Consider the following 27461-nt stretch of genomic DNA (forward strand, 5'->3'; position numbering starts at 1 on the left):
CTTTTAAAATGGATACTGAGACAAAAATATATATTTTTAAGTATTTGTGATGTTCTGAAAAAAAGAGATACAAGTAGGATTATATTGAAATTTTTGGCACCTTTCGGATTCTAGGCAGACTCCCAGCGAGTTTTTGAAGCATATATCATACTTCTTTGATAAAAATAATAAATATGGAAAAATTACAAAAAGTTTGAATGCAAATAATAAATTAATAAAAATAATTTTCAATGAAAAAAGTACACTATTTATTTTGAGAAACAATTCGGCTGACAAAATCGAATGTTATAGGTTAGAAAGCTATTTTTTCAACTAATAAATTTAATTCCAATGGTTATAATTACAGTTTTATTTATTTGTTCATTGATTACATTATACATATCTTTTTTGGGGCAACGTATGTTGCAATGGAACATAAACAAATTTTGATGCCCTATATTTGATTACTACTAGTTTACATTGTATATCGTTAATACAGTATGAGTTGCATTTACTCGAAACTATGTTTTCGGATGTAAAGATATGTAATTTCTTCGAGGTAATAGGCATCTTAAAGAATTCTTCTTGTTTCTTTAAACATTGACCAGTTAGTAAGATTCTACCATTCATATCGAAAGCTGCGTTTGACATTTTGATAATTTTTTCCTCATATGTTAAGAACCATGAATCTTTAAATCTTGTGCTTAGAGAAAATCCCCTTTTGAAATCACACTGAACAAAATCACTTCTAATTCTCAACTGGTCATGTGTTCTGACTTTATCATGCAATTTGTTTTGAGCTAAATACAACGAGTTATTCTCAGAAATTCTATTAGCAATTTGTTCTAAACTATTTTTACCCTGCCGAATCATGTGTTTTATTTGATACAATACATTTTCAAAGGGATAAGTAGATATCGATTGTAGTGTACCAAATCTTTTCACGTCAGCAACTATATGCTCTAAGTTGTGAATGTTGCTTGTTATATACTCTTCTCCATAAACGTTTTTGAACTCATCAATATACTTCTCGAACATCAATTGCGCAACCGGTAAATATCTGGAATATGATTCACAAGAGCATATAGTAACGGCGACAAATAAAAGTAAAAAATGATTATAAACTTCTTCGTCTAATAGGTCTTTTAGAACAACTATTCCTACATAGTTCAAAAATGTCCTGAATTCAACCCCTTTCCAAAAGCCAACACAGTCAATTCCCCGCATTCTACGATGTATTTCCAATGGAAGTTGTACACCTAGCAACGCATTAGTCAGTTTGTCTATATCTCGACTGCAAAGTTTACCAGCAAAACCAAGACTCCCGTCGCGCCACCCGAGAAGACATCTTTTCATAACACCAAGTTCTAGTAAATGTAAAGGATCGGCAATGACGAAATCTTGCACCATATCAACACCAGGTAATTTTAAAATTGGAGAATCTTTACTCTTGTGATGTTTTCCATACTCTTTGTTTCGAAACTTATTATCTGTCCTCAAAGTACATCGAATATTCGGAAAAACAACGGTTCGCGTTATATGAGAATATTCGCCTTCTGTAGTACACTTTAAACAGCCATCAATACCATTGAAATTGACAACACCTAGATGAATAAATATAATATAATTGGGGTTTCGGTTTGTTTCTGAGCTTCAAGAACATTACCTTTGACAAAAGCACGAGCAGGAGAATCACAAATGAAGCATCTTATCCAAATATCTTAAAATAACAATCTCTCGAATTTCCCATATATTCCCGTGAAGACAGACAGGCAACACCCCCTCTTGTGGTGAAAAAGGTAACTAAACTCATTGCACAGTGGTAGAGTAAGGCAATTTAGGCGGACATAGGCTTTTCGTTGCGATTTTGGTTTGCGGTTTAAAGCCATAGTTTTTGTAAAAAGTTGTTTCTTATACATAGTCCTCTATTCATGTGCGAATGAAAATTAGGGTGGTCCTAAAATCAACGAAATAAAACATTCTTCGGCAAACTTGTAGACCAACTAATTCTAAGTAACTTTGTAAAAAAACTTTTTTGTAGACATGAAATTTGGTTTCCAAAAACAGTCTTTTCGCTCTATTTTTTCAATTCAAATTTAAAAACAAAGTTTTCTTCGGTAACTTTAATCAAAAATACGCCAATTTTGACGAAAAAACATTGTCGATATATCATACAGATGAAGAGTTCACTATTTCTATTTAAAAAATAGGCCCTTTTGATATATTGATGTCTCCGTTTAGGGCAAACATAAATAATATTTTTTGGGATCATTTGAAAGAACAAATATTGTATAAATATTGTGAAGAAATACCGAAAGTTGCTTAAAATTAGTTGATCTACAACTGTGCCGATGAATGTATACATATATTTATGCAAATAAAAAGTTAGTTTTTTCATTTAGTCGATTTCAGGACCACCCCAATTTTCGTTTGCACATAAAAAATAGACTAAATAAAAGAAACAAATTCTTAGAAAAAAATTTTACTCTAAAACCACAAAATCGCATCGAAAAACTCGTGTCCGCCTACATTGCCTTACTGTACCACTGTGCATTGTTGTTGAATTTCTGTGAGCGTGTGACATTCTCACACACGAAACTGAATTTACTCAATTTTAGATTTAGTTGACTCAATTTCATACTTTCACAGAAAAAAATATGTTGCAGATTTCGTGCGTATATTGTTTGTATGTAAAACTAACGCCATTCCGGGAGTTAAATATTGATAATATAATAGATGTAGCTTATCGAGGCACGAAGAAGAAATATACTCTTGTTGGTAATACTCGAACAGAAAGAAAAGACCGGTTTGTAAATGACAGATTTATTTAATCTGTATCTTGGAGCGGTTGAAAATGAACTAACTAGTCCTGGGTGAAAATTTCAGTTTTTATACCCTTCCAGGATGTTTATATGTTACCAAAGTAACGACGCTTATATACTACAGTAGAAGCCGCCAGCCCGGTTGTTATCTATAAGATATCCTTGACAACTCCGATCCTGGCTTTGGTAAAACAACGGGTTGCTGTTTTCACACCCCCTCTCAATCCGACATGCCTAGGTTTGACGTTAGTAACTTGAAACGGGTGCCTTCCAGCGGTTTCGTAAATATATCCGCCAGTTGGTCATGGGTTCCGATTGGCTCGATATGCAGGGTTCCACTTGCCACTAGATCCCGGATGAAGTGATGTTTCACGTCGATGTGCTTCGTCCTCTTACTCTCCAGGTTCTTGGCCATGCAAACGCATCCATGATTGTCCTCATATATTGTCACAGGTTTTGCAGTCATATGAAGATCTTCCAGGACCCCGCTGATCCACACAGCCTCGGTTGCTGCAGCGCTGTGAGCGACGTATTCGGCTTCGCTCGACGAAAGCGACACGGTGGACTGCTTTTTGCTACTCCAGGATACGGTGCATCCATACACCGTAAAGATAAAGCCGCTCACCGACTTTCGGTCCTGAAGGTCGGTCGCCCAATCGGCATCAGCATAACCGACGAGGGTTTTTGCTTCGCTGTTCTTTCGATAAACGAGACTTAAGGATATGGTCCCGTTCAGGTATCGTACCACTCGCTTCAACGCATTCCAGTGTACGGTTGAAGGCTGCTGCTGGAATCGACCAAGATACCCCACAGGGTAACAGATATCCGGCCTGACACAGAGCATGGTATACATCAGGCTGCTCAGTAGCTCTCGGAACGGTTCACCAGCATTAGGTCCTCCAGTTGGCAGTTGAATACTTTTTTCCATCGGAGTTCTAGTCGGATTGCATTCAGTCATGCCAAAACTATCAAGAACCTTCATGATGCTGGCTGCTTGCGACAGTTTCAAATACCCCTTAGTAGGGTTGTAGTCGATGCGCATTCCAAGAAAATGCCGCAGTTTGCCACAATCCGTCATGGCAAATACGGATGACAGCTTCTTTTTCAGTTGGATGATGGAAGCCAATTTTCGTCCCGCAATCAGAAAATCATCAACGTACAGGATAATAAACAGCTCGTCCTTGTCACGGTATCTGACATACAAGCAGTAGTCCCGCTTCGACCGGACAAATCCCATCTTTTCAATTTCAGCGGTGAACTTCTGATTCCAGCATCGCGGTGATTGCTTCAGTCCGTAAAGCGACTTTTGCAGTAGGCACGCCATTCCCGATGCAGATTTCACTCCGTCTGGAACACAGATGTAGATTTTCTCCTTCAGCTCGCCATGAAGGAAAGCTGTCTTCACATCCATCTGGTGGAAAAAGAAGCCTTCGTGTACGCCTATTGCGAGAATGATTCTGATTGTCGCGAGCTTTGCCACCGGAGCGTACGTTTCATCGTAGTCCAGTCATGGTTTCTGAAGAAAACCTTTCGCAACGAGTCGGGCCTTGTAGCGCACTGCCCGTCCTTGCTCGTCCTCCTTCACTCGGAAAACCCACTTGGTCTGCAACGATTTGGCATTTGAGGGGCATGGTACCAGCTTCCACACTTGGTTGCGTACCATTGCATCCAGCTCATCCTGAATGGCTTTCAGCCACTCGTCGCGATCCTCACGGGTAAGCACATCTTGGAAGGTTTGAGGAACGTCTAGGGGGGAAGACAATGAGGCAGAGGTTGCTCGGAAACCAGTGATATAATCTAGCAACTTACACGGAAACCTGCGCTCCCGTTCACTGCGCCTCGACAACTCGCCATTAGCATTGTGTCTTTCTGATGGTGAAGGGAACGCGTCGGGCTGTCCAGTTTGCTGTTTGGCTGGTTCGTTCTCTTCAGGATCCTCGGCTGATTCTTCACCTGAGCCATCATCTTCGTTTTCTGATTGTTCGGTTTCAGGAATTTCTGATTCAACATCCCCCTCTTGCTCGTACGACGGCAACACCAGTAACGGTTTCTCCTCTTTTCTAGGCTCAGAGGCATACGGAAAACATTTTTCGTCGAAACGAACGTCACGAGCAATAATTATCTTTCTACTTTGACGATTCCAAAGGCGGTAACCATTTGGAGCATATCCAATCATGATTGCTTCTTGGCTTTTGGCGTCTAATTTCTTCCGGAGTTGCTCGGGGACCCATGCATATTCCTTGCATCCGAAAATCCGAAGCTTTGATAGATCCGGCTTGGATCCCGTCCAACACTCGGCCGGCGTAGTACCTTCCATTACTGCTGCTGTCGGGCTACGGTTGATCAAATAAACTGCTGCTAGAGCTGCTTCACTCCACATTTGCTTTGGCATTGACGAATCAATTAGCATGGTTCTTACTTTTTCCACAAGCGTCCTGTTGAATCGCTCAGCAACGCCATTTTGTTGAGGCGTGTATGCGACGGTAGCTTCAACCTGGATACCCTTTGCCTTGTAAAACTTCTTCTGCGCTGTCGAACAGTATTCTCGCCCTTGGTCTACCGTCAACTTTGAGATTTGCAAACCGAATTGCGCAGTCACCAGCGCTTCGTACTCCAGAAACTTCTCGAAGACCTCCGACTTCCTCTTCAGAAGGTAAATCATGGCGAAATGTGTCTTGTCATCGATGAATGACACGAAATACTTGGAACCATTCCAGGCTGGAGGATCGATTGGACCGCAAACATCGGAATGAATCCGCTCGAGGGGTCGCTTTGCTCTTTTCCTTGTTCCATCGAAAGTGTCCCGACATTGCTTGCCCTGGGCACAGGCGTCGCAGAATCGATCCAGTCCCGGCTTTAAATTCACACCGGTTACCATTTCATTCAGCACGAGCTTGGCTATTCCACCTTGACCGAGATGTCCCAGGCGGCGATGCCACAATTCGTTTTGGTCTACTTGGCAAACATTTGCAGTGGATCTAATCACCTTGATGTCAAGCTCGTAGAGGCTACCTTTCATCGGCGCCGTTGCTATGACAACGCCTTTTTTCTTCAGAACCGCCTTGTTCTGCAAGAACAGCACCTCCACACCACCAGCCGCCAATTTCTTTACCGATAGCAGGTTGTCACGAAGATCTGGTACAAACAGCATTCTTCGTACGTTAAGAAGTACGCCATGGTTGCTGTATCCATTAATCTCGCCTTCTTGCCTCGCCACAAGATTTTGGCCATCCTTCGCCACGTTAATCACAACCGGGGGGTACAGATTGTCAACCGAGTCGAAAAACGTCTTGACATTCACTAAATGGTCCGTAGCTCCGGAATCCAATTTAAAATTGATCGTTTCACCATTTGATTTCGCCGCACTTGCCCGATTCACCATGAAACTAACCGCATTTTGCCCTGTAGTAACATGCGCTTCCTTCTGCTTGCAATCTCTCTGCATGTGGCCCGGTTTCCCGCATTTGTGGCATTTCCCATTGAATTTTCCACTTTTGCCACCACGCTTGCGTTGCTGCTTGCCTGTAAACGCTGCTGGTTTTTCACTCGTTGGATCGCTTGTTCGATCAGCACGTTTCTGCTCTTCCGCCAAAAGCCTCTGCTTGACCACATCCAGGGTAAGTTCGTCCTCCTTCATGTTTTCCAGCGCTGTCACTAATGTATCGTACGAATCCAGTAAGCTCAAGAAGAGCTGGGACACGAGATCTCCAGTCACCAGCGTTGCACCGGCCGTTCTCAGTTGCCGGACCAAATCATCGAACGCTAGAAGGTGGGATCGCATCGATGTCCCTTCCGTCATTCGCAAACGTCCGAGCTGTTTTCTCAGTAGAGTTTGGCTGGCCACCGACTTCTTGGCGAAAACTTCGTTGAGGCTCGTCCACATTTCCTTGGCGGTAGTCTTGTCCCGGACAACCTCCAGAAAATCATCATCCAGGAACCCGACGATCAAGCTCTTTGCCTTGCGGTCCACTTCTAGAAAAATCTTTCTCTCCGCTCCGTACGGCCGCCGCATTCAGGTACATTTTGACGCGAAAACTCCAATTCTCAAATCCAGGTCCACCGGAATATTGGGGAATTCCGTGCGCAGCTTCTTTCGGGGTGCTCATAACCTCTTGTTGGTAATACTCGAACAGAAAGAAAAGACCGGTTTGTAAATGACAGATTTATTTAATCTGTATCGTGGAGCGGTTGAAAATGAACTAACTAACACATTTCTTACAAAAAAAATACATATCTTGTAGTTATTCCTGATGTGATTGCTGTCAAATGTAAAGAAAAATTATTGAAAAAATATTAAAAAAAGTATATGTAGACTTGTCAACTTGTTTGTATTAAATTTCTAAAATTTTTCAAAATTATTTTTTTAAATTTTGTTTTTCGTGTATTTTTTATTTTTGAAAAATATTATTATTCATGTATTTTTATTTAAGTATTTTTAGTTTTTTTATTTTTTATTTTTTTCAAACAATTTCCAAATTTTATTTTTTTTTAATTTTTTCTTTTCTATTTTTTCCCTTTTTATCAAGCCTTACGTATTTTGTAGATATTCTCTTACGATATATCAGCTCTAGATAACTCATTTGAAAATTCACATCGGTTAGTATTCGATGGATTTCCTTCGTTCTTGCAGCAATAGATTGGAAAATCTTCTAAGATTCTTCCCAAAATAAGATATTTGTAATTTTATTATTCACACTATTGTACTATTGAAAATAGTCAAGCCTTGTCAAAACGAAAAATTCGACCTCTGATTGGTCGTTATATGCTTGCTTCCCAAGCACGGTCGACAGGATCATATACCTTGCAATTGAAAACATGCTATTTGGCCTATATAAGTGCCTGTTTCAGCCGGAGCCGCTCATACTCCAGGTACAACTCAAATGGTAACATCATCGTAGAAGATTCCGAAGCTGGATATTACTATCCCGCTCATCCGGAATTGCCAACTTACATCTCTCCTGGTGGTGTAGGCTCTAAGCTTGACATTTTTCTGACCAACATCACCGATCGATTTTCGATTCCGAAAACCATAACAGAGCTCTCCTCGGATCATCTTCCGGTCATCGCTGAGATTGGTGCTAACGTAGAGCGGCGTCAAGTTCAACAAAGAAGAAATTACCATCGTGCAAATTGGGTTCAGCTGCAGCGGTATGTTGAAAACCATCTTGATGCGGACATCACTTTGAACAGCACTGGAGACATCGATCGTACTCTACAGTGCATGATAGACGTCATCCAGGAAGCAGAGTGCCGCTACATCCCATCTGTTCCAGTGACACGACAGTTTGCGCAAATCGACGATAACACCAAGCGCATAATTTCCTTGCGAAACTCGCTGAGAAGGCAATATCAACGTACCCGCAACCCTAGGCACCGATTCTACGCTAGACAGCTGACAAAAATCGTTCAAGAACGTCTGGAGAAAGTGAAAAACAGACAGTTTGCAACCGAATTACGTAATTTGCCCAACTGCTCACGGCCATTTTGGCGTGTGGCTAAAGTGTTGAAGAACAAACCAAAACCCATTCCGCCATTAATAGTGAATATTGAAACTTTGCTAACTTCCCGCGAAAAGGCTTGTGCTATCTCTCAGCATTTTGTCGCTTCCCACAATCTTGGTCGTGATATTGTGAGTGGAATCGAACCAGCTGTCAGTGAATCGATAGTAATTCTGGCCCGCACACCGAATATCTTACCACCTGATCAGCGGATAACAGTGGACGAGGTACAAAACAACATTAAATTCTCTCGGAACATGAAGGCTCCCGGATTTGACGGAGTGTTCAACCTTGTGCTCAAAAACCTTGGACCAACAGCCTTGTCTGTGGTGGAAAAAGTGTTCAACCGATGCCTTGAATTAGCGTACTTTCCAACAAAGTGGAAACTGGCGAAAGTGATTCCCATTTTGAAACCAGAAAAGGATCCCACATGCCCCAAAAGCTACCGTCCCATCAGTCTGCTTTCTGCCCTCAGCAAGGTATTCGAACGATGCATCTACAGCCGTATTCTGTGCCACGCAGAAGTGAACAACATATTCCTGGACGAACAGTTCGGTTTTCGCAGAGGCCATTCAACATTATATCAACTGCAGAGATTAACAAAACTCATCAATCGGAACAAGGAGCTATCTAAAACAACTGCCATGGCCTGCCTGGACATAGAAAAAGCATTCGACAACGTGTGGCACGACGGGCTTATCTACAAGCTACAGCGCTACAACTATCCCGTTTATCTAGTGAAGATTGTGCAAAACTATCTTACGCTGCGCAAATTTCAGGTCTGTGTGCTGGGTGGCCTGTCTGACCCATACGACGTAGGAGCTGGTGTTCCACAGGGCAGCATCCTTGGTCCTGTTCTGTACAACTTATTCACATCAGATATTCCTGAACTACCCAATGGAGGCATCCTGTCGCTGTTTGCTGATGATACCGCCATTATGTACGAGGGCAGACAGATCAACCAAATAGTTAAAAAGCTGCAAACTGGGCTTAACGTCTTCGTGAATTACCTCACCTCATGGAAAATTTGTGTGAATGCAGCAAAAACTTAGACCATAGTCTTCCCACATCGGAATAGTCAACGTTTGGTGCCGACAACAAAAATTCGGTTGAACAATGTGGATATTCCCTGGTCGTCAAATGTTCGCTACCTTGGTTTGACCTATGATCATAAGCTACTTTATCGCCCCCACATTGAACAAACAGTAACGAAAAGCTTAGTGCTAATGAAGAAGTTGTACCCGCTAATCAACCGAAAATCGAAATTATCCGTCGTGAATATATTGACGGTATACAAACAGGTCATCCTGCCGATGCTTCTATACGCCTCGTCGATCTGGAGAACCTGCGCGAGAACCCACCTGCAAAAGATTCAACGGATCCAGAACAAGTTCCTGAAAATGATCTTGAACGTGCCCTTCGGAACCCGAACATCAGAAGTGCATCAAATAGCTGGTATCGATATGACCGAAAACATAATCTCTGCACACGCTGGAAACACTAAAAACAATGCACTTAACTCTAGTGCGGTGCTCATTCGTGAGCTTTATTTATAAGTAGCTAGGTATATTTATTTAATAATTGAAACTCTAATGCCGAGCATTAAAATGTAAATCATGTACGTAGAAAAGGAAAAAGTAGTAACACTTATAGTACATTAAAAACATCAGAGTTGAAAAGTTGATAAAATTGAATCTCTCACAATGTTCAAAAAATAAACAAATGCATAATGAAAATACCGTAAGAAAAATAAAGAATATCGAATCCAAAAAAATCCGGAGCCGCTCATAATAGTTCTGGACAGCGACAAGTCGTCCTTCCTTAGCAGCAGCACTAGCTCTGTGGTTGGTCACCACGTCTCAGGAGCAGCTCGGTTTTTCTCAGCGTGTGTACAGCGACAACAGCAGTCGTCCTTCCTTAGCAGCAGCACAAGCCCTGTGGTTGGTCACGACGTCTCAGGAGCAGCGCGGTTTTCCTCAGCGTGTGTCGCCAGGCAGCCATTATTCCCCCCGTGTTGGGGCAGCATGAAGATTGCCATCAGGAAATCAAATTTTAGAAATCAAAATGCCTTTTTGAAGGCAAATAAACAAGTCATTGAAAGTTAATAATTTTTGTCAACGCAAGCAAGTATTCTGTGTTGCATCCTAGCAATTTAAATTTGAATGTAAAATAGCTTCCACAGTGCATGTTGTCCGTGTATCTTAATTCCCCCAATGTGAGGGCAGCTCAAAGGTTGTAATTAGCAACCGATTTTGAACCGCAACATGCTTTTTTGAAGGCAAATAAAAAAATAATTGAAGGTTAATAGTTTTCTGGCATCAACACAAGCAGACATTCTGTGCGGGATGCAATCAAATTCTGTTGTAGTTGTCTAATTTTTACTTTATTTAGTAAACTCCCCACTGTAGGGGCAGCGCAAACGCTGCGATCAGCATAACCGACATTGAATAATAAACTGCCCTGTTAGAACGCATTCACAAAAGCAGTTAGTTCGACTATGCAGAGCTCATATGAAGACGATTCAATCAATCAGCGTAAACGAAAATTCGTCGTCTCCCAGCTGTCAAGTTGTCACATGATGCAACACGCAACAGCGAGCAAACGAAATCGCTTGATGCTACAAACCGCAATAAAATACGGGTTAAAACCGTTGCGTGTGTGAGAGCACCATCGGTGTTTATTCGCTGGATACACTATCTACTGTCTACTGAACGCAATAATCTGCTTACATGCGACACGGGGACGGGAACATTCTCTTCAACGAAGCTGCGCAACACGACACAAAACATGTTATTTTGTTGCTTCAATGAGAGTGCTATCGGTCCGGTTCGACAAGAAATCATTTTTGTGCATCCGTGCTACGAAACTGAGGAAAAACTTTAGAAACTGAAAAAAGAGGTGGAGCTTATCAAATGATCGCTCTGAGCCGGAATGAAGTCACACATATTTTTCAAGTTATGTCATTCCACCACCTACGAAAAATAATTCATTCCTATTTTCATCCCTATATAAGAGCCTGTTTCAGCCGGAGCCGCTCATAATATTTCTAGACAGCGACAAGTCGTTCTTCCTTAGCAGCAGCACTAGCCCTGTGGTTGGTCACCACGTCTCAGGAGCAGCGCGGTTTTTCTCAGCGTGTGTACAGCGACAACAGCAGTCGTCCTTCCTTAGCAGCAGCACTAGCCCTGTGGTCGGTCACGACGTCTTAGGAGCAGCGCGGTTTTTCTCAGCGTGTGTCGCCAGACAGCCATTATTCCCCCCGTGTTGGGGCAGCATGAAGATTGCCATCAGGAAATCCAATTTTCGAAATCAAAATGCCTTTTTGAAGGCAAATAAGCAAGTCATTGAAAGTTAATAATTTTTGTCAACGCAAGCAAGTATTCTGTGTTGCATCCTAACAATTTAAATTTGTCGCACCCGTCTAATTTACTGAATGTGAAATAGCTTCCACAGTGCATGTTGTCCGTGTATCTTAATTCCCCCAATGTTAGGGCAGCTCAAAGGTTGTAATTAGCAACCGGTTTTGAACCGCAACATGCTTTTTTGAAGGCAAATAAAAAAATAATTGAAGGTTAATAGTTTTCTGGCATCAACACAAGCAGACATTCTGTGCGGGATGCAATCAAATTCTGTTGTAGTTGTCTAATTTTCACTTTATTTAGTAAACCCCCCACTGTAGGGGCAGCGCAAAGGCTGCGATCAGCATAACCGACATTGAATAATAAACTGCCCTGTTAGTACGCATTCACAAAAGCAGTTAGTTCGACTATGCAGAGCTCATATGAAGTCGATTCAATCAATCAGCATAAACAGAATTTCGTCGTCTCCCAGCTGCCAAGTTGCAACATGATGCAACACGCAACAGCGAGCAAACGAAATCGCTTGATGTTACAAACCGCAATAAGATACGGGTTAAAACCGTTGCGTGTGTGAGAGCACCATCGGTGTTTATTCGCTGGATACACTATCTACTGTCTACTGAACGCAATTAGCTGCTCACATGCGACATGGGGACGGGAACATTTTCTTCAACCAAGCTGCACAACACGACACAAAACATGTTATTTTGTTGCTTCAATGAGAGTGCTATCGGTCCGGCTCGACAAGAAATCATTTTTGTGCATCCGTGCTACGAAACTGAGGAAAAACTTTAGAAACTGAAAAAAGAGGTGGAGCTTATCAAATGATCGCTCTGAACCAGAATGAAGTAGTTATGTCCGAGCCTGCCAGCTTACCCTTATCATATCGTGGTTATCACCCAGCATCAGACGAGCCAACTTCCCAGCCATTCCTTTATCATATCGTGGTTATCACCCAGCATCAGATGAGCCAACTTGCCAGCCATTCCACATTGCAGTTCTCACGCAGCGTCAAACATTCAACCAGCCAGCTCATCAATTTTGAATCTTCGGCATCATCGTTCCCATGCAGCACCAAGCTACAAAGCAACGACGATTGGAATATGAATCCTGGAACGTGACAATTGAACGAGGGACATCGCGCCGCCACCGATGATGGTTCCCAGCTGACCTCAGCAAGCTAGCTTAGTAGTTAGGTTGTTAGACGGTTAGGAGAAGAAGTCACAGTCAGTTCTAGTTTAGATTTGGTAGTGAATAGATCGTTTAGTGAATACTAATGTTTTTTAAAAAGTTCTTAATGGAAAGAAATCCATAAGTGGCGCAGTCGACGGCCCTTTCTACGTAAAGAAAAGTGAAGCTTGAACAAACGCTAGTGCATTAATAACAGTTGACCAATAAGGGCAAGTGTAATTTGGAACTCAACCCGTAGCGCCAAGTGCAAGTGCTTTTTGTTGAACAATCTCTGTTTTAAAGTGCAAGTGCGATTGTGCTCGACCCTGTAGCTTAGGACGCCCGGCGAAAAATTCATCGAGAATTTGGATCCATCCCTCGACACGTAGGCGACTTGTGACGTCCCATTCCAGCAACACTTCTTCTGAGCGGTTGGCTTCAGCCATTTGAGATTGGGAGAACAACACAAATCGGTGAGTTAATTTCATCTTACTTTCAATTTATCATATGCCTAAGTATAGGCCATTTCCTAAATTAAAAGCATTAAAATACAATAAAAACACAACCATGGCTGAGGGATTCGACCTTCAAGCCATGTTCAACGCGCTCAATCAATTGGAGCATCGCGTTAATGCACTCCAACATGAAAATGCGCAACTGCGAGCGGATCAGTTACAGCAACAACAGAATCAGCTAGCAGTAAATGCTGTTGCAGCACCTGCAGCACGCGGGCAACCGGATATTTTCAAAATACCGGACCCAATAAAAACAATCCCGACGTATGACGGGAATAAAAAGCAATTAAGTGCTTGGCTATCCACAGCCGAACGAACTCTTAATCTATTTAGAGAGAGAGTAGCTGTAGATGTTTACAACATCTATGAACAAACTGTCATAAACAAAATCGAGGGCAAAGCCCGTGACACTATTTGTGTCAATGGGAACCCATCGACATTTGCTGAAGTCGCGGAAATTTTACGCGCAATCTATGGTGACAAAAATGACATGTCCACTTACCAAACACAATTATGGTCATTAAAAATGGAGGAATCTCTCCACACGTATTACAAACGCACGAAAGAAATAACGCAGAACATGAAATCGCTTGCTAAGCAGAGACAACTGTATAATAACCATTGGGAAGCGATCAACGATTTTTTGGATCAGGAATGCTTAGCTGCATTCATAAATGGATTGAATAAACAATACTTTGGATATGCCCAAGCCTCTAAGCCAGACGACTTGGAAAGCGCTTACGCATTTTTGTGCAAATTTCAAAACGCGGAGCATACCAAAAAATATACTCAGGCTTACGAGCAAAACCAGAACAAAAACAAACAAACATTTAATAAACAATTCACAAAAACGGAAAACCAGACACCTAATGCAGGAAAATCTAAACCACCCTCTGACAGACGTAAAGTAACTCCAATGGAAATTGACCCTTCACTGAGGTCGAGAATTAACAACCATGATGCAGAAGAGGAAAACGAAACTGAAAATAACACAGACGTTAGCGAAAATGAATCGGATGGTAACGAAGAAGTAAATTTTCAAATTGTGAGTTTCAAAGAAACTCTGAAATAAATTCAAAAAATGGACTACCGTACACAATTATAAAGTTTCCATCGGGCATTAAAGCAAAAATTCTGATTGATAGTGGTTCTAATAAAAAAATTATTTCGCCTCATCTTGTTCCAGAGTCGAAAAGGATATCGTGTAAAACAATAAAAATTTCAAATAGTAGTGGTAAACATGAATCCTCACAAAAATTCGTCACACAAAATTTTGGTTTAAAAAAAGATGTTCCTTTTTATTCATTCAAATTTCATAGTTTTTTTGATGGCATATTAGGCTACGAGACCTTATCACAAATGCAAGCTGTATTAGACATAGGGAAAAAAGTTCTAAAATTTCCAAAAAAATCAGTCAAATTAGAAATTAGAACAATGGGACTTCCTGACGTAGTGATAAATGAAAATTCTGCAAAATTAATAAAAATTCCAGTCTGTGAGCAAAACGGTGATGTTTTCCTGGCAAAAACACTAAAACTTATGGATATTTCTATACCTTCAGGTGTTTATTCCGCTAAAAATGGATTTATTTTAGCATTGGCGACGAACCGTGGAAAAGACATTGCATTTAATTGGGTAGAGCCGATCAAAATAAAAAACATAGATGAACTAAGAGAAATAAATTCAAATCAATCCAATTTTCAAGACGAAAACTCATCACAATATGAGGAATTGGAAAAATTGATTCGAATAGGGCATCTTAATTACGAAGAAAAACCTGCATTGCTTAAAATCTTAAAGAAAAACATTCACATTATTCAAAAAACTGATGAAAAACTTTCGTGCACAGCATCAACAAAGCACCGAATTCGAACTGTAAATGATGTTCCTATTCACACAAAAATATATCGGTACCCTCACATTCACAAACCTGAGGTAGAAAAACAAATAAACGAGATGCTTGCAGATGGAATCATTCAAAATTCAATTTCACCTTGGACATCGCCTATTTGGATTTGGGTTCCAAAAAAGGACGATGCCAGCGGTAAGAAAAAATGGAGAATTGTGGTCGACTATCGTAAATTAAACGAAAAGACCATCGACGACAAATTCCCAATTCCTAATATGGAGGAAATTTTGGATAAGTTAGGAAGGAGTGTGTACTTTACCACACTGGACCTTAAATCAGGGTTCCACCAAATAGAAGTGGACCCTAAGGTTAGATCAAAGACAGCTTTTAGTACCGAAAAGGGTCATTTTGAATTCATTCGAATGCCCTTCGGGTTAAAAAACGCGCCAGCTACATTTCAACGCGCAATGAACTGTATTTTGGGAGACTTAATCGGAAAGTGCTGCCTTGTCTATCTTGATGGCATTATTATTTTTGAAACTCCTTGCAACAACACTTGGATAACCTTAATAAAGTTTTGAAAAGATCAATTGAAGCTAACTTGAAGGTTCAATTGGACAAATGTGAATTTTTACAAAAACAATGCGAATTTCTTGGTCACATTGTTACAGAAAATGGAATTAAACCAAATCCAAATAAAATTGATAAAATTTTGACCTGGCCTTTACCAAAAACAACAAAGCAAATCAAGGGATTTCTTGGACTTCTTGGTTATTATAGGAAATTCATAAAGGATTTTGCCAAACTTACAAAACCTTTGACAAAATGCTTGAAAAAAGGAGCAACAATTGTTCATAATGATGAGTTTAAAGATTGTTTCAATGACTGTAAGCAAATGTTGATATCTGACCCTATTTTACGATATCCAGATTTTGATAAGCCATTCATTCTTGAAACCGACGCAAGTGATTTTGCACTCGGTGCGGTTCTTTCGCAGAGATTCGAAGATTCGAAAGAGCATCCAATAGCGTATGCATCACGAACTCTGAACGACACAGAATGTAATTGGTCTGCTACCGAAAAGGAACTTGCTGATATTGTGTGGGCCGTAAAACACTTTAGGCCATACATTTATGGTACAAAATTCCAATTGAGAACTGACCATAAAGCTTTGGTATGGCTCAGACAGAAAAAATATTTAAACCGTAAACTATTAAACATGAAATTGGAATTAGAAGAATATGAATTCGATGTTACTCACAAAAAAGGCACACTAAATAGGAATGCGGATGCACTATCAAGAATAGAGCCAGAAAAATTAACAACAGCCGAAATTCATGCAACCAGCGAAGATAGTATGACACAACACTCTGCTGATACGGATGATGGAGACTTCATCCCTAGCACAGAGAAACCATTAAATGAATTCAGGAACCAAATTGTTTTAGAACAGTCTTCTGAAGAAAGTACAGAAACCTCTGTTGTTTTTAGACATCATATGAGAGTGACGATTAAAAAAACAAACTTTAGCCCCGCAGTTTTAATAAATATTTTGAAAGATTATGCAAGTCCTACTTGTGTTAATGGACTTTACTGTAGCACCAATATACTGAATAGCCTACAAATTATATATAAAAACTATTTTGCGAGAGCTAAAACTCTTCGAATATTTTGGACTGAAAAATTTTTAACCGATGTCTTCGACGAAACTGAACAAGATCAAATAATTCTGGCACAACATAATAACAACCACAGAGGAATTGTAGAAACAGCTAAACATATTTTAACTCAATACTATTTTCCAAAGATGAAGGCAAAGGTAAGTCGTTTTATTAATGTTTGTAAATTATGTCAAAGAAGCAAATACGAAAGACATCCTTATAAATTAAAATACAAATTGACTCAAACACCTGCTAAACCATTGGAAATCGTCCATATGGACATTTTTATAATCAGAAGTAAAAATTATCTTACTTTCTGTGACAAATTTTCTAGACTTGCATTAGTAATCCCAATCCGTACACGAAATACAATACATATTCTTCAAGCATTGGCAAAGTTCATCTCTCTACTAGGAAAACCTAACCTAATAGTAATGGATTCAGAAGCCTCTTTTACATCAGCATCTATGCGTGAGTTTCTTGAGGATAATCAAATAGAATATCATCTTACAAGCATAGGCCAGTCATCTTCAAACGGCACCGTGGAAATTATTCATCGCACTCTTAGAGAGTTGCATAATATATTATCAAATAAAGAGTCGACTAAGGACTTATCTGAATCTACAAAAATAAATTTAGCAACTGCAATTTACAATGATTCAATACATTCCCATACTAATATTACACCAAAAGAACTGTTCTATGGTTTTCGAAACGGTGACACTCTCCCGAATGACCTCGACGAGCGTATTCGTTTGAAAGAGAAATTATTTAAGAAATTTAAAGACCAGGAATTGGTACGAAAACGATCGGGAATTGATAAACTGAATCGAAACAGAGAAAATCATGTAAGCCTAAACCCTGGCGAAACAATGTATGAAAGAAAACGAAATAACTTAAAACATCAGGAACGATATAAGGAAATAACAATTGCAGAAAACATGGATGTGAACATACTTGATGAAAATCAAAGAAAAATCCATAAGTCTAAACTAAAAAGGAAACGGAATAAGACATAAACTTATTTTAAAAGTGCAAGCAATATACTAAAACATTGGATACAAATGAGTTAAAAAAACAAATTATTTTGGAATCAAACACTAAATTATGAGTATTTTGCTAGCACATTCATGTTGTCTTCATTTATATTAATATTTCTTTATTATTTTAGGTCTGGATACGATGCGGTGGATCCTGTTTTTATTCTCCATTTTCCCAATCCTATCAACCCACCTTTACTTTCAAGCATACGGTGCACACCTAGAAATCACGGACTTGAATGACAACCCAGGTATTGTAGCTCTTAAAGTAGGTAACACTTTCATTATAGCAGGATATGATTGGTTAGTTCATACATTCAAATTAGATACTTTTCAAGAAATTTTAAATCAGTATGATATAATGATAAGTCAAATAAATTCAAATGTAAACATGAAAGATTTTAAAGATATTCTAAAAATGAAATTTATACAAACAAGCTTGACATTACAAAAACTTAGTCCTAGAAGAAAAACAAAGAGAGCTATTAATATTCTGGGTACGTTAATTAAAAAAAATTAACGGAAATTTAGATAATGATGATCTAGTTACCTTAAATCAAAAGATTAGTTACCTACATTATTCAAATAAGGATCTTATTATGAATAACAATGAACAAATTAAAATAAATAATCAGTTTCAAGACAGAATTAACAATTTAACAAAAGTAATTTACAATGAAAAAGAAGAAATAGGTAAACTTACACATCAGTTTAGGACAAATAAAAACATGAAGGTCTCCTGGGAACAGCTACAACATTTCCAGAGGTTAATCTTCAACTTAGACATAATGCAACGGCAGTTGGACGACATCTCGGATTCGATCGTCATGGCTACAGTAGGGGTTTTATCCAAGAGTATCCTTCAAGCAACGGAAATCAACTATATTATTGACAAATTGGAAAATTCAGGAATTTCCGTAAACAGTGACGAACAGGTTTACGAATTTTTAGAACCAGCAGCTTTCTACAACGGTTCATGTATTGTGTTTCTCATAAAAATTCCAAAATTCTTACAAGGAATCTACCAGCAAATTATTGTGGAGAATATTCCCATCAATGAAGAAATAATACCGATCGATTTCACGCACGCAGTTTTAGGGACGAACGTAACATTTGTCATGAACGATACTTGCGTAAACATCGAACAAAATATCATTTGCAAGTTACAGACAATGAAGAATGTCTCTAATGATATCCCGCTCAGAAGAGCATAACTAAAAAATTACAAAATTCTATCAACGTGAGATACAAATAACATATTTTGATACAATTTTATTTTTTTCCATATAATTTTGATTGCAAAATTGAATCTGAATAACAGAACGTGCAATGAAGTAGTTCTGAAACAAGTCTAACTAACTTTTCGTTTTTATCAAAACCTGTCGTTTCTAACAATGTTTGTTATTATATTGTTCTATATACTATCTTATTTTGTTAGAAAGCTGATATATTAGTAAAAAATTCTGATATGTGTTTGATACTAGTAGAATCATTTCTGTTATAATTTCTGTTATTTTAACACCTAACGGGACCAAATTGAAAACACAGCCTGTAAGGTTTTTCCCGTAACAAACTAACAACTTCTGTTACATTTTTGTTTTTTATTTCTGATCGGGATGTGCATACATCGATTATTAAGAGGAAATCCCAGTAGCTGTCCATTTAAAAAATACAATGGAATTCATGAAGTCCATGGGAAACGGAAAAGTTCTGATTCGAAATGCACTTAAAGCTGTGCAATTAAAAAACAGTTGTGGTTATGGTCCTAAAAATCTTACAGGATCATTTCTTATCACTTTTAGAAACTGTTCTGTCGAAATAGAGAATCAATCGTTTGAAAACACCCAATTGGACTATAGCAACATTTTGGAAATGCTACCATTGCAATCAACATTAATCAACAAATCGAAGACTATAGTAACAGACACACAAATCTTACAACAATAACATACCAACAATAGAAAGCGTATTGAAGTTTTGGAAACAAATAATCATCATGTTTCATACGGAGGAACTTTCACGGTAATCATCCTTCTAATAATAACTGGTTACCTGTTCAAAGAAATAAGGACAATTTGGACGAAAATTGTAATCAAACCAAGTAAACCCACGGACACCAACATCGAGTTGAACCGGGACGGTTCAAGCTAAGAAGGGGGGAGTTATGTCCGAGCCTGCCAGCTTACCCTTATCATATCGTGGTTATCACCCAGCATCAGACGAGCCAACTTCCCAGCCATTCCTTTATCATATCGTGGTTATCACCCAGCATCAGATGAGCCAACTTGCCAGCCATTCCACATTGCAGTTCTCACGCAGCGTCAAACATTCAACCAGCCAGCTCATCAATTTTGAATCTTCGGCATCATCGTTCCCATGCAGCACCAAGCTACAAAGCAACGACGATTGGAATATGAATCCTGGAACGTGACAATTGAACGAGGGACATCGCGCCGCCACCGATGATGGTTCCCAGCTGACCTCAGTAAGCTAGCTTAGTAGTTAGGTTGTTAGACGGTTAGGAGAAGAAGTCACAGTCAGTTCTAGTTTAGATTTGGTAGTGAATAGATCGTTTAGTGAATACTAATGATTTTTAAAAAGTTCTTAATGGAAAGAAATCCAAAAGTAAGTCACACACATTTTTCAAGTTATATCATTCCATCACGTACGTAAAATAATTCATTCCTATTTTCATCCCTATATAAGAGCCCGTTTTAGTCGAAGCCGCTCATAGTAGTTCTGAACAGCGACGACAGCAGTCCTCCCTTAGCAGCAGCGGGAGCGAGCAGTGGGTACAATCGATAGCGGATAGCGGCCACAACTGTGGCATGGCTGCGAATAAGCGTAGCAGTTTCAGCGGATCTCACCATCGATAGCAGCAGGGCCAGCAGATGCAGGTACAGCGGATACCAATGGCGGCCACAACTGTGGCATGGCTACGGATAGCGTTGCAGTTGCTCAGCAGTTGGGCCAGCGTATAGCGGCCACAACTGTGGCATGGCTATGCATAGCGTAGCTGTTGCAGCGGGTATATCAGCATCGATAGTAGCAGGGTCAGCTGATGCAACGACACTCCCTTCACTAAAATGCTGTTTCAGTGTGGTAGCGGGAAGCATCAGCAGCAGGCTTGCATGAAGTGAATACATCAGCCAGCAACTTTCTCTAAGGCCTCTGCCATAGTACACGCGAAAAGCGGCGCGAACCGATTCGATCGGCCGTAGGTTGATGTACAGCTCTACTGATGGCTGTACATTAGCCTACAGCTGAGCGAATCGGTTCGCGTCGCTTTTCGCGTCTATTATGGCAGAGGCCTAATGGGAAAGTTGTATCAGTTTGTTCAGAAGAATATTATTGTCGGTAATATTACAGAGATGCGATTGCGTAAATCCGATTTTGAATTGAACAATTGTTCTTTTGAGAACAAATAACACACTTATTTGAAGAGTTAATAGCTTTTGGTACCAATAGCAGTATAGTGACAGCCTCAGCGGTAGATGCAGATGCAGCCGGTACTTCCCTGAGGCCGATGTAAAGTTAAATGGGAGCAGCACGGCGAAACAGTTCGGGGTATGCTTAGACGCGCGTCATTTTTCGTTGTTGATATTCCCCACATGAAACGACGCGCTTTCGTATGATAGCGGTGGTATTAGCGGTAGATGCATTTGCCAACACTTCCTCCAGTAAAGCCGTGTCTAGTTTTCAATGTGCAAACACCTTTCTCATTGTGTTGACCGTGCGCCTTAGTCCTCACTATCAATGAAAATTGAACAATTGTCCTAATAAGGACAACAAATGAATTAATGAAGATTTAATTTTGAATTAGAATACTTCTCTCAGGAAGTTCGGCTACATAGGGATGAAAAATGAATCGATACATAGGGATGTAATAAATCGGTTAGTTTTCGATGGATTTCCTTCGTTTTTGCAGCAATCGATTGGAAAATCTTCTAAGATTCCTACCAAATGCATGAAATTGCAATTTTATCATTCGAACTATTGTACTATTGAAAACTCTTAAGCCTTGTCAAAACACAAAATTCGACCTCTGATTGGTCGTTATACCGCGCTTTCCCAAGCACGGTCGGCAGAGTTATGGACCTAGTAAATTGGGAATGCATCATTTGGCCTAGATAAGAGCTTCATCAGATAATAAACAAACATTTCATCGGATATTAAATTGAACAACTGAAATTTGAAGAACACAAATGATTATTTGAAGAGTTAATATTTTCTCGTTTTGCGCTATAATCCAAAGTTAATTATCTTCATCTACATGCATACTCTGACTATTATTACGTGTTTGCGTCGCTTAGTGTTTGGCTACGGTCATGCAGAACGCAAATAACGGCGCGATGCGATTCGGCAAGACGAAATCTGTTGAAATGTATAGCTCTACTTCGCCTTAAAAAGAGCTGTACATTTCACCACGGTAAGGCGAATCGCATCGCGCCGGCATTCGCGTTCTGCATAACCGTAGCCTTTGTTCCGTTCCCGTTTAATGATGTCGTATTAAATGTGCATATTACAATTCGGCAGCACTTCAACTTCTCATTTGCACAAAATTTAAAAATATCCAATGAACTTCATTCAAAATATCAATCAAAAGAAATTACAATACTGCCAATGAACGGTCAACGTTTATTTACTAGAAAAAATGACTGACACGCAAGCAGCCAGGTTATCTTTCTTGTAAAAGTATTCTACTTCAACCTTGCGGTCGTGGCTTTGCATACAACCTTCTTGTGATTTTTTTTCATTACTTCGTTGCATAGCAAAAACGGTATGTGCGTTTAGTGCTTTCGTTATTTTCAGTAACTTATGATTATGGCGCAACCCTTCGCGTGACTTAATGAGAAGGCTTCGCTATTAATTTGCAACATGATATATTTTTTTTTATTCTCGCTTATTTTCCGTCGGTCTAGTTCCGCCACTGTTGTGGCCAATCACCGACGCCCAGGGAGGCGACTCCACACCCAGGACCCTAACTCACGACCCGTTTATTAACGGACCGGCGCCAACGGCTTTACTTCCTCATGCGATGGAAGGCGTGATCCCAGAGATTTTTCGCCTCAGAAAATCTCCCGGTGTCGGCTAGGATTGAATCTAGACCAGTTGGGTTGGTTGTGAGTGGATCACGCCACCTCACAATCATCGACACCTATGTCGGCGGTGGGATTCGAACCCAGGCGTCGAGCGTGGTTGGCGGAGACGTTACCAACCACACTAGGCCCCCGCTGACATGATATATTGATAAAGTTTCTAAAGTTGAAGATACACTAAAGTCGCTTTTTACACGGGGGATACGTGCCGCGTAAAAAAAACCGCGTAAATTCCGGAATCCGCGTAAAAATAACCGCGTAAATTCCGGAATCCGCGTAAAAAACCGCGTAAATTCCGGAATCCGAGGATCGGCTATCCTCATATAAAAAGCAATTATGAGAAGCACAGCCTTTGGCTCTTAAATAATGAATTGAAAAATCATCGAAAAATGAACGATGAAATCAAGTTTGATTCTAATGACATGGATGCAAAACTATAATGGAGCAGGATTTACAATAAAACGCAGTCGAAAAATATTGCTTGAAACAGAAATTTGAATCAAATAACAATAATTTTCACACGATGTTAATTTTTCCAAACGTAATATATTGGAGCAGAACGCTCTGCGTCCAGAGGACCATCAGTAAAAAAAACGAAAGACTGATGATTTGTACAATACATACTTCCCGCTAAAAGCAGCGTTCTCTCGAACACAGTTTCTTGCATACAACATGTACACGAGTAAGTGAAATCATACAAAAAGTACATGCAAGATACCCAAGAGTAGAAAATTCCTAAAATGATATTTTCAGGAATGGTGACCCACCAGTAGACCAACATTCCCTCATACTCACAATTTTCCGCTAGGCCGGCCGATCTTGGGAAATTCGACTTTTTCAATAATTTGCCTTGTACTCGTATGTAGGTCACTTATTTGACTACTACTCAACTATAAGGAAATTCCCAAAAATGATATTTTCAGGAATGGTGACCCACCAGCAGACCAACATTCCCTCATAGTCACAGTTTTCCGCTAGGCCGGCCGAACTTGGGAAATTCGATTTTTTCTATAATTTGCCTTGTACTCGTTTGTAGGTCACTTATTCGACTACTACTTCACTATAAGGAAATTCCCAAAAATGATATTTTCAGGAATGGTGACCCACCAGTAGACCAACATACGCTCATACTTACAATTTTCCGCTAGGCCGGCCGATCTTGGGAAATTCGATTTTTTCAATAATTTGCCTCATATACGTATGTAGGTCACTTATTCGACTACTACTTCACTATAAGGAAATTCCCAAAAATGATATTTTCAGGAATGGTGACCCACCAGTAGACCAACATTCCCTCATACTCACAATTTTCCGCTAGGCCGGTCGATCCTGGGAAATTCGATTTTTTCAATAATTTACCTTGTATACGTGTGTAGGTCACTTATTCGACTACTACTCCACTATAAGGAAATTCCCAAAAATGATATTCTCAGGAATGATGACCCACCAGTAGACCAACATTCGCTCATACTCACAATTTTCCGCTAGGCCGGCCGATCCTGGGAAATTCGATTTTTTCAATAATTTACCTTGTATACGTGTGTAGGTCACTTATTCGACTACTACTCCACTATAAGGAAATTCCCAAAAATGATATTCTCAGGAATGATGACCCACTAGTAGACCAACATTCGCTCATACTCACAATTTTCCGCTAGGCCGGCCGATCTTGGGAAATTCGATTTTTTCAATAATTTGCCTCATATACGTATGTAGGTCACTTATTCGACTACTACTTCACTATAAGGAAATTCTGATATTTTTTTTTTTTGATATTTTTTTATAAGGAAAAAATGATATTTTCAGGAATGGTGACCCACCAGTAGACCAACATTCCCTCATACTCACAATTTTCCGCTAGGCCGGCCGATCTTGGGAAATTCGATTTTCTCAATAATTTGCCTTGTACTCGTATGTAGGTCACTTATTCGACTACTACTTCACTATAAGAAAATTCCCAAAAATGATATTCTCAGGAATGGTGACCCACCAGTAGACCAACATTCGCTCATACTTACAATTTTCCGCTAGGCCGGCCGATCTAGGGAAATTCAATTTTTTCAATAATTTGCCTCATATACGACTACTACTTCACCATATCGATTTATATTCGACTACTACTTCACTATAAGGAAATTCCCAAAAATGATAATCTCAGGAATGGTGACCCACCAGTAGACCAACATTCCCTCATACTCACAATTTTCCGCTAGGCCGGCCGATCTTGGGAAATTCGATTTTCTCAATAATTTGCCTTGTACTCGTATGTAGGTCACTTATTCGACTACTGATTCACTAAAAGAAAATCCCCAAAAATGATATTCTCAGGAATGGTGACCCACCAGTAGACCAACATTCGCTCATACTCACAATTTCCCGCTAGGCCGGCCGATCTTGGAAAATTCGATTTTTTCAATAATTTGCCTCATATACGTATGTAGGTCACTTATTCGACTACTACTACACTATAAGGAAATTCCCAAAAATTATATTTTCAGGAATGGTGACCCACCAGTAGACCAACATTCCCTCATACTCACAATTTTCCGCTAGGCCGGCCGATCCTGGGAAATTCGATTTTTTCAATAATTTACCTTGTATACGTGTGTAGGTCACTTATTCGACTACTACTCCACTATGAGGAAATTCCCAAAAATGATATTCTCAGGAATGATGACCCACTAGTAGACCTCATACTCACAATTTTCCGCTAGGCCGGCCGATCCTGGGAAATTCGATTTTTTTCAATAATTTACCTTGTATACGTGTGTAGATCACTTATTCGACTACTACTCCACTATAAGGAAATTTTCAAAAATGATATTTTTAGGAATGGTGACCCACTAGTAGACCAACATTCGCTCATACTCACAATTTTCCGCTAGGCCGGCCGATCTTGGGAAATTCGATTTTTTCAATAATTTGCCTCATATACGTATGTAGGTCACTTATTCGACTACTACTTCACTATAAGGAAATTCCCAAAAATGATATTTTCAGGAATGGTGACCCACCAGTAGACCAACATTCTCTCATACTCACAATTTTCCGCTAGGCCGGCCGATCTTGAGAAATTCGATTAGGTCACTTATTCGACTACTACTTCACTATAAGAAAATTCCCAAAAATGATATTCTCAGGAATGGTGACCCACCAGTAGACCAACATTCGCTCATACTTACAATTTTCCGCTAGGCCGGCCGATCTTGGGAAATTCGATTTTTTCAATAATTTGCCTCATATACGTATGTAGGTCACTTATTCGACTACTACTCCACTATAAGGAAATTCCCAAAAATGATATTTTCAGGAATGGTGACCCACCAGTAGACCAACATTCCCTCATACTCACAATTTTCCGCTAGGCCGGCCGATCTTGGGAAATTCGATTTTTTCAATAATTTGCCTCATATACGTATGTAGGTCACTTATTCGACTACTACTTCACTATAAGGAAATTCCCAAAAACTATATTTTCAGGAATGGTGACCCACCAGTAGACCAACATTCCCTCATACTCACAATTTTCCGCTAGGCCGACCGATCCTGGGAAATTCGATTTTTTCAATAATTTACCTTGTATACGTGTGTAGGTCACTTATTCGACTACTACTTCACTAAAAGAAAATTCCTAAAAATGATATTTTCAGGAATGGTGACCCACTAGTAGACCAACATTCGCTCATACTCACAATTTTCCGCTAGGCCGGCCGATCTTGGGAAATTCGATTTTTTCAATAATTTGCCTCATATACGTCATATACGTATTTTTTCAATAATACGTATTTTTTCAATAATTTGCCTCATATAATTCGATTTTTTCAATAATTTGCCTTGTACTCGTATGTAGGTCACTTATTCGACTACTACTTCACTATAAGGAAATTCCCAAAAATGATATTTTCAGGAATGGTGACCCACCAGTAGACCAACATTCCCTCATACTCACAATTTTCCGCTAGGCCGGCCGATCTTGGGAAATTCGATTTTTTCAATAATTTGCCTTGTACTCGTATGTAGGTCACTTATTCGACTACTACTTCACTATAAGGAAATTCCCAAAAATGATATTTTCAGGAATGGTGACCCACCAGTAGACCAACATTCCCTCATACTCACAATTTTCCGCTAGGCCGGCCGATCTTGGGAAATTCGATTTTTTCAATAATTTGCCTCATATACGTATGTAGGTCACTTATTCGACTACTACTCCACTATAAAGAAATTCCCAAAAATGATATTTTCAGGAATGGTGACCCACCAGTAGACCAACATTCCCTCATACTCACAATTTTCCGCTAGGCCGGCCGATCTTGGGAAATTCGATTTTTTCAATAATTTGCCTTGTACTCGTATGTAGGTCACTTATTCGACTACTACTTCACTATAAGGAAATTCCCAAAAATGATGTTTTCAGGAATGGTGACCCACCAGTAGACCAACATTCGCTAATACTCACAATTTCCCGC

The 27461-nt window shown here is 39.7% G+C and overlaps 1 protein-coding gene and 2 pseudogenes across 2 annotated transcripts in view; 2 read left to right on the forward strand and 1 right to left on the reverse strand.

The window, feature by feature from the left end:
• LOC129717838 (proton-coupled folate transporter-like) overlaps positions 1-27461 on the reverse strand; it is a 117258-nt gene that overhangs the window by 46208 nt on the left and 43589 nt on the right. The gene's annotated exons all lie outside the window — the stretch shown is intronic.
• On the forward strand, positions 17689-19249 carry LOC129717840 (uncharacterized; annotated as a pseudogene).
• LOC129717844 (uncharacterized) lies at positions 19357-20373 on the forward strand (annotated as a pseudogene).

Source organism: Wyeomyia smithii, chromosome 1 (assembly GCF_029784165.1).
Source record: "Wyeomyia smithii strain HCP4-BCI-WySm-NY-G18 chromosome 1, ASM2978416v1, whole genome shotgun sequence".
Taxonomy (NCBI): domain Eukaryota; kingdom Metazoa; phylum Arthropoda; class Insecta; order Diptera; family Culicidae; genus Wyeomyia; species Wyeomyia smithii.